Consider the following 9,012-nt stretch of genomic DNA (forward strand, 5'->3'; position numbering starts at 1 on the left):
AATGCAGCGATCAAAACAATGGTAATGACATGAGTAAACAAGTGAATCATAAAGCAATGACTTTTCATGAATAGCACTTTCAAGACAAGCATCAATAAGTCTTGCATAAGAGTTAACTCATAAAGCAATAATTTAAAGTAAAGACATTGAAGCAACACAATGGAAGATTAAGTTTCAGCGGTTGCTTTCAACTTGTAACATGTATATCTCATGGATAATTGTCAACATAGAGTAATATAACAAGTGCAATATGCAAGTATGTAGGAATCAATGCACAGTTCACACAAGTGTTTGCTTCTTGAGGTGGAGAGACATAGGTGAACTGACTCAACATAAAAGTAAAAAGAATGGTCCTTCAAAGAGGAAAGCATCGATTGCTATATTTGTGCTAGAGCTTTGGTTTTTGAAAACATGAAACAATTTTGTCAACGGTAGTAATAAAGCATATGAGTTATGTAAATTATATCTTACAAGTTGCAAGTCTCATGCATAGTATACTAATAGTGCCCGCACCTTGTCCTAATTAGCTTGGACTACCGGATCTTTGCAATACACATGTTTTAACCAAGTGTCACAATGGGGTACCTCCATGCCGCTCGTACAAAGGTTTAAGGAGAAAGCTCGCATTTTGGATTTCTCGCTTTTGATTATTCTCAACTTAGACATCCATACCAGGGACAACATGGACAACGGATAATGGACTCCTCTTTAATGCATAAGCATGTGGCAACAATTATTATTCTCATATGAGATTGAGGATATATGTCCAAAACTGAAACTTCCACCATGAATCATGGCTTTAGTTAGCGGCCCAATGTTCTTCTCTAACAATATGCATGCTCCAACCATTAACGTGGTAGATCTCTCTTACTTCGGACAAGACGGACATGCATAGCAACTCACATGATATTCAACAAAGAATAGTTGATGGCGTCCCCGTAAGCATGGTTATCGCACAACAAGCAACTTAATAAGAGATAAAGTGCATAAGTACATATTCAATACCACAATAGTTTTTAAGCTATTTGTCCCATGAGCTATATATTGCAAAGGTGAATGATGGAATTTTAAAGGTAGCACTCAAGCAATTTACTTTGGAATGGCGGATAAATACCATGTAGTAGGTAGGTATGGTGGACACAAATGGCATAGTGGTTGGCTCAAGGATTTTGGATGCATGAGAAGTATTCCCTCTCGATACAAGGTTTAGGCTAGCAAGGTTATTTGAGACAAACACAAGGATGAACGGTGTAGTAAAACTCACATAAAATACATATTGTAAACATTATAAGACTCTACACCGTCTTCCTTGTTGTTCAAAATTCAATACTAGATATTATCTAGACTCTAGAGAAACCAAATATGCAAACCAAATTAGCAAGCTCTAAGTGTTTCTTCATTAATGGGTGCAAAGTATATGATGCAAGAGCTTAAACATGAGCACAACAATTGCCAAGTATCAAATTATCCAAGACATTTCAGAGTTACTACATGTAGTATTTTCCAATTCCAACCATATAACAATTTAACGAAGAAGAAACTTCGCCATGAATACTATGAGTAGAGCCTAGGGACATACTTGTCCATATGCAACAGAGGAGCGTGTCTCTCTCCCACACAAGCATGTATTTATTCAGAGAATGAAAATAACAAAACAAAAATAAAAGCACACAGACGCTCCAAGTAAAGTACATAAGATGTGACGGAATAAAAATATAATTTCAGGGAGGAACTCGATAATGTTGTCGATGAAGAAGGGGATGCCTTGGGCATCCCCAAGCTTAGACGCTTGAGTCTTCTTATAATATGCAGGGGTGAACCACGGGGCATCCCCAAGCTTAGAGTTTTCACTCTCCTTGATCATATTGCAGCATACTCCTCTCTTGATCCTTGAAAACTTCCTCCACACCAAACTCGAAACAACTCATTAGAGGGTTAGTGCATAATAAAAATTAACATGTTCAGAGGTGACACAATCATTCTTAACACTTCTGGACATTGCATAAAGCTACTGGACATTAATGGATCAAAGAAATTCATCCAACATAGCAAAAGAGGCAATGCGAAATAAAAGGCAGAATCTGTCAAAACAGAACAGTCCGTAAAGATGGATTTTATTAGGCCACCAGACTTGCTCAAATGAAAATGCCCAAATTGAATGAAAGTTGCGTACATATCTGAGGATCATGCACGTAAATTGGCTTAATTTTCTGAGCTACCTACAGGGAGGTAGACCCAGATTCGTGACAGCAAAGAAATCTGGAACTACGCAGTAATCCAAATCTAGTATCAACCTTTCTATCAACGACTTTACTTGGCACAACAAAACACAAAACTAAGATAAGGAGAGGTTGCTACAGTAGTAAACAACTTCCAAGACACAAATATAAAACAAAGTACTGTAGCAAAATAACACATGGGTTATCTCCCAAGAAGTTCTTTCTTTATAGCCATTAAGATGGGCTCAGCAGTTTTAATGATGCACTCACAAGAAATAGTATTTGAAGCAAAAGAGAGCATCAAGAGGCAAATTCAAAACAAATTTAAGTCTAACATGCTTCCTATGCATAGGAATCTTGTAAATAAACAAGTTCATGAAGAGCAAAGTAACAAGCATAGGAAGATAAAACAAGTGTAGCTTCAAAAATTTCAGCACATAGAGAGGCATTTTAGTAACATGAAAATTTCCACAACCATATTTTCCTCTCTCATAATAACTTTCAGTAGCATCATGAGCAAACTCAACAATATAACTATCACATAAAGCATTCTTATCATGAGTCTCATGCATAAAATTATTACTCTCCACATAGGCATAATAAATTTATTAGTTGTAGTGGGAGCAAATTCAACAAAGTAGCTATCATTATTATTATCATCAAGTGTAGGAGGCATAGTATAATCACAACAAAATTTACTCTCCATAGTAGGTGGCACCAAAAGACCACTATCATTATAATCATCATAAACAGGAGGCAAAGTATCATCAAAGTAAATTTTCTCCTCAATGCTTGGGGGACTAAAAAGATCATGAAAACTAGCTTCCCCAAGCTTAGAACTTTCTATATCATTATCAACAATGGTGTTCAAAGCGTTCATACTAATATTACTACCAGCATGCAAATAAGATTTCATAGGTTTTTTAATTTTCGCATCAAACAATCCATGTTTTAAATCAGGAAATAGAATAAGAAGCTCATTGTTGTCCATTATGCCAAACTAGTGTAAACAAGAAACAAAAAGATGCAATTGCAGGATCTAAAGGAAATAGCTTCGAGCACAAACACAATGGCGCCGAAAAAGCATCTGTTACCGGAACCGGAGTATGAGTGCCTTTTACCTTTCCTCCCCGGCAACGGCGCCAGAAAAGTGCTTGATGTCTACGGGAGCTTCTATTCTTGTAGACAGTGTTGGGCCTCCAAGAGCAGAGGTTTGTAGAACAGCAGCAAGTTTCCCTTAAGTGGATCACCCAAGGTTTATCGAACTCAGGGAGGAAGAGGTCAAAGATATCCCTCTCATGCAACCCTGCAACCACAAAGGAAGAAGTCTCTTGTGTCCCCAACACACCTAATAGGTGCACTAGTTCGGCGAAGAGATAGTGAAATACAGGTGGTATGAATATATATGAGCAGTAGTAACGGTGTGTAGTTGATGGTGGTAATATGGTAGCAGTAGTAACGCAGCAGTAGTAACGCAGTAAAACAGTAAACAAGCGGCGATAGCGATATTTAGGAACAAGGCCTAGGGAATAGACTTTCACTAGTGGACACTCTCAACTTTGATCACATAACAGAATAGATAAATGCATACTCTACACTCTCTTGTTGGACGATGAACACATTGCGTAGGATTACACGAACCCTCAATGCCGGAGTTAACAAGCTCCACAATTCAATGTTCATATTTAAATAACCTTAGAGTGCAAGAAAGATCAACACGACTAAACCAAGTACTAACACAACATGCACACTCGTCACCTTCACGCTATGTAGGAGGAATAGATCACATCAATACTATCATAATGATAATTAACTCCACAATCTACAAGAGATCATGATCATAGCATACGCCAAGTACTAACACGGATGCACACACCTGTCACCATTACACCGTGCGGGAGGAATAAACTACTTTAATAACATCACTAGAGTAGCACATAGATAAATTGTGATACAAAACACATTGCAATCATAAAGAGATATAAATAAGCACTTCACTACGCCATTCATAACAGTGAGTAAGTATTCCGTGAAATATAGCCTAAGAGACCCACACGGTGCACACACTTGTCACCTTTACACACGTGGGACAAGGAGTCTCCGGAGATCACATAAGTAAAACTCACTTGACTAGCACAATGACATCTAGATTACAAGCATCATCATATGAATCTCAATCATGTAAGGCAGCTCATGAGATTATTGTATTGAAGCACATAGGAGAGAGATTAACCACATAGCTACCGGTACAGCCCCGAGCCTCGATGGAGAACTACTCCCTCCTCATGGGAGCAGCAGCGGTGATGAAGATGGCGGTGGAGATGGCAGCGGTGTCGATGGAGAAGTCTTCCGGGGGCACTTCCCCGCTCCGGCAGGGTGCCGGAACAGAGACTCCTGTCCCCCAGATCTTGGCTTCGCGATGGCGGCGGCTCTGGAAGGTTTTCCGTATCGTGGTTCTTCCGTATCGAGGTTTTAGGTCGAGGGGCTTCTTATAGGCGAAGAGGCGGCGTCAGAGGGTCGAAGAGGCGGCGACACCATAGGGTGGCGCGGGCCACACCCAGGCCGCGCCGGCCTATGGTCCGGTGGGCTCGTGGCCCCCCTCTGGTCCTTCCCGGGTGTTCTGGAAGCTTCGTGGAAAAATAGGAACCTGGGTCTTGATTTCGTCCGATTCCGAGAATATTTCCTTACTAGGATTTCTGAAACCAAAAACAGCAAAAAACAACAACTGGCTCTTCGGCATCTTGTTAATAGGTTAGTTCTAGAAAATGCACGAATATGACATAAAGTGTGCATAAAACATGTAGGTATCATCAATAATATGGCATGGAACATAAGAAATTATCGATACGTCGGAGACGTATCAGCCGCCCGCAGCCCTGGGCAGTCCTCGGGGTCGTCGCTGCTGGCGATGAGCCGCTGCTGCCGCTCGTACTCCGCCATCAGCGTCGCCTGCGACGCTTCCTCCGGCTCCTCCTTCACCTCCGGCTTCGGGATGAGGAGGGCGCCGCCGCGCCTCCCTTGCTGCCATCGGCTGCCGCTGCCGCTGCCGCCACGCCTCGTGTTGACGGGCGTCACCGGCTCCTCCTTGACCTCCCGTTTGGGGACGGTGTAGGACGCCGACCGGTACGATGAGGATGGCGTCGATCGCGCCGGTCCCGAGGAAGAAGGGTGCGAGGAGGAGGAGTACGTCGTCCTCCTCGGCTGCCATTGAGGAGACGGCGGCGGCGACGACGGCATCTCCAGCCTTGGAGCGCCGTTGCGGATGCCGCGGATGACGTTGTCGAGGGTGCGCCCGGAACGCCCCGGAACAGGGCGCGGCCGTCCTTGTTCCAGCTTGTTGGGGCCGCCGACGAGGTTCTCGGTGTTGTGCATCTCGACGTCGTACTTCGCCTTGAAGTATGTCGTCCACCGAGCGTCGTTGTTGGTGACCGCCCACGTTGGATCCAACCGCCTGCGGGGGTGAGTTGAGCCCGCCGGGCCTTGATGGCGTCCCTCCATTGATCCGTGTCCGGCTTCGGCGGCGGCGGGATGCCAATGCCGTTCACGGCCATCTTCCGGCCCGCCGCTGCTTGGCAGCCGCATGTCCGGCGGGACTGGATACCGGGTGTGGTACAGCGCCCACGCCTGCGCCACGGTGAGGCTGCCGCGGCCGAAGCCGTTCGCCGCGGCGATCTTGCGGGAGGACAAGGTCGACATTTTTTGGAGCGGCGAGGAGAAGATCTGGGAGGGGGGAGGCGGCGGCGACGATAAGGATTGTGATGAGCGGCGTGAACTGCAGGGCGTCTTAAAACAGCGGCGGCGGCGGGTGGTTGCACGCAATAACTCCGGCGCGGACGGCCACGCGGCCATGCACGACGAGACGCGTCCCTGCGTCGCCTGGGAAAACAGGGACGCCATTAACGTCGCTTGACCAAAGGTAGGCGACGGGGTTTTAGCCTTCCGTGCCGCTGACGGGTCGGCCCCGCCACTCCCCGCCTCGCTTTTCGTTGTGTCCGACGTGCCCGGTGCGTCCCCTGTGGGACGGGGACGGGCTCGGGGCGCCGGACACCGTATGGGGGCGCGCCGGACAAAAATGGGCTTGGGGGACGCGGCTGGAACGATTTTTTTGTCCGGCGCGCCCCAAATCCCTTTGGGGGACGCTTTGGAGGACGCGGCTGGAGATGCTCTAAAGCTCAGCCAACTCCAGTCCGGTCTTCATTTCTTGCCAGATCACGAAGCTTTGCATCAATCTTGCTCATCACTTCATCAGTCGTAGCATGGCGCTTAGGTGGAATCGGCTGCTTCCGCTGCAGCATAAAAGAGAAAGCTCTATAAAACGGAGTAACGTGCCGGTTTAAACAACACTCTATGTTATTGTTGGCTGGGGGCGGCCCTTTGCCGTTGTAGGCGGTGATCCGGTCCTCGCGCTACTGGGCGAAGATAGTCGACCACGCGTGGTTGTTGTCAGGATCCCAGTGCAGGTTGTTGCGGTCCTCCGTCGTGAGGACCGATCAGAAGTTGTCGTAGATGGCGATCCTGCGCGTTGCTCCGACCAGCACGGGCGGCACCGGCAAGCCAGCGGCGCGAAGCACCCGTACCGACGCGGGATAGGGTACCACGCGTCTCAGAGCGCTTGTGCCTCGTGAACGAGTAGCCAGCGCCGCCGAAGTCGTTCGTGGCGGCGCTGTCTCCTTCATATTACTCCATGGCGCAGCGAGGGGAAGGGTCAGGAAACGGAGAAATGGGCTGCTTGTATATTGGGGGAAGGGCTTGGAAACGGAGAAATGGGCTGCTTGTATATTGGGGGAAGGGGAGGCGATGGCAGCCATTAACGCCGCCGCGTGCCCCATCATCGACAGGACGCGTCAAGATTGTCGCCTACCGACGACTGCAAAGGCTGGCGTTGGCCATTAACGTGACGCAGAAGGCGAGGAGAAGGAAGAAAACGACCGGTTCGCAGCCACTAACAACGTTGGCCCACGACGATCAGGCGCTTCACGCATTCTCTTCCCGTCCTCTTTCCAGCCAAAATAAGAATTAGAGAGGCCGGCTGGGCACCATTTTTTTACCCTTTTTTAGCGTCGACACCCACGTACCGAGCCCCCCCGAGTGCAGATGCTCTCAGGAACTTGGTGCTATGATTGTCCCGTCAAGGCGTCAAACATGCTGGGTGACAGCTTGAGTAATGCTACACCTACGAACGTTTTGCTTACGGAAAACACTTGCGGACTCACGATGTCGCATCATACTGTTATCACCAGATTTTGACCAAATCAGGAGGTGGGCCGTAAGGGAGATGGGCTTGGAGGATTACACGTGAAAGATCTCTGAAGCGGCCTTGCACGAAGGATTTGGGCTAGATTGCCCGTGTATCTTTAATTATAGTAGATTGCATCTTACATAGAAGTTAGAGTTTTATCCGTGCACGGTTAGGTGCACACCTGAATTAGAAAGTCCCCGGGACTATAAATATGTATCTAGGGTTTATGGAATAAACAACAACCAACGTTCAACACAAACAAATCTCGGCGCATCGCCAACTCCTTCGTCTCGAGGGTTTCTCCGGTAAGCACCATGCTGCCTAGATCGCATCTTGCGATCTAGGCAGCACAAGCCTATCTTGTTGTTCATGCGTTGCTCGTGCTGAAACCTTTTTGATGGCGAGCAACGTAGTTATCTTAGGTGTGTTAGGGTTAGCATTGTTCTTCGTATCATATGTTGTCGTAGTGCAACCCTTATACATCTAGCCGCCATTACACCTATCTTAGGTGTAGGGGCGGTACCCCGCTTGATCACGGTTTAGTAGATCCGATCCGTTACGGTTGCTCCTTGCTTTGCAAGGATTAGTTTAATATCTGCAATAGTTAGGCCCTACAAAGGGTTGGAGGATCCAGCGGCGTGTAGGGTGAAGTTCGCTAGCCCTAGAAAGGATGTTCCGGGGATCAACCTCGTGTTGGTTTTTAGGCCCTGTCTAGGATCGGCTTATGATCACCGTACGCGAGCGCGAGGCCCAATCGTGAGTAGGATGATCCGATTATGCGGTGAAAACCCTAAATCGTCGTAGATCTCATTAGCTTTATCTTGATCAAGCAGGACCACCATATATTCGGACACCTTGTTCGAATCATGGGTGGATCGGCTCTTTGAGCCGATTCACGGGATAACCCGAGAGCCGATCGAGGCTCGTATTTAATGTTTACGTGTGTGCCCCGCAGGAAACTAAGCGAGGCATCATCCAACACCTTCCCGACCGGGTATAGGTCGGGTGGCACGCCCTTGCGATAGCATCGGACGTGTGACCGGGAGGCTTTGCGGGCCGTCGCTCCGAGGGACCGGGGCCAGCCGCAGCCCTAGTTGTTTCCGGCTCTCTTGTGTTGCCCGTCGCTGCCCGCCGGTGGGTTTCTGACGTCAACACATTCTGGCACGCCCGGTGGGACCATCTTCGACATCCACCGCATCGCCATCTACATCCGAGATGGCGGAAAACACCCCGGTCAAGTACGAAGATCTGCCTGACGAGATCAAGGCAGCCCTCGAAGCCGAACCCATCGGCTCCTTCGAGAAGACCCGTTCGCACGGTATCAAGCTCAATGGAAACACACTTCCATTGCCTGGCGTCAATGTGGTGGATCTCAGCCACTCCATATGCGAGCCAGAGTTCTCCTTTGGTGTCAACATGGCAGGGCTTGCAAGCCGCCATGGCAAAGATGACGCAGAAAGCAGCCACTCCCCTGGCAAGGATAAAGAGGAGGCCGATCCACATGACCGGCCCCAAGATGATGACAGACGGTACCCGACAGAGGAGGAAGTAAGA

This window comes from Lolium rigidum, chromosome 4 (assembly GCF_022539505.1).
Source record: "Lolium rigidum isolate FL_2022 chromosome 4, APGP_CSIRO_Lrig_0.1, whole genome shotgun sequence".
Taxonomy (NCBI): domain Eukaryota; kingdom Viridiplantae; phylum Streptophyta; class Magnoliopsida; order Poales; family Poaceae; genus Lolium; species Lolium rigidum.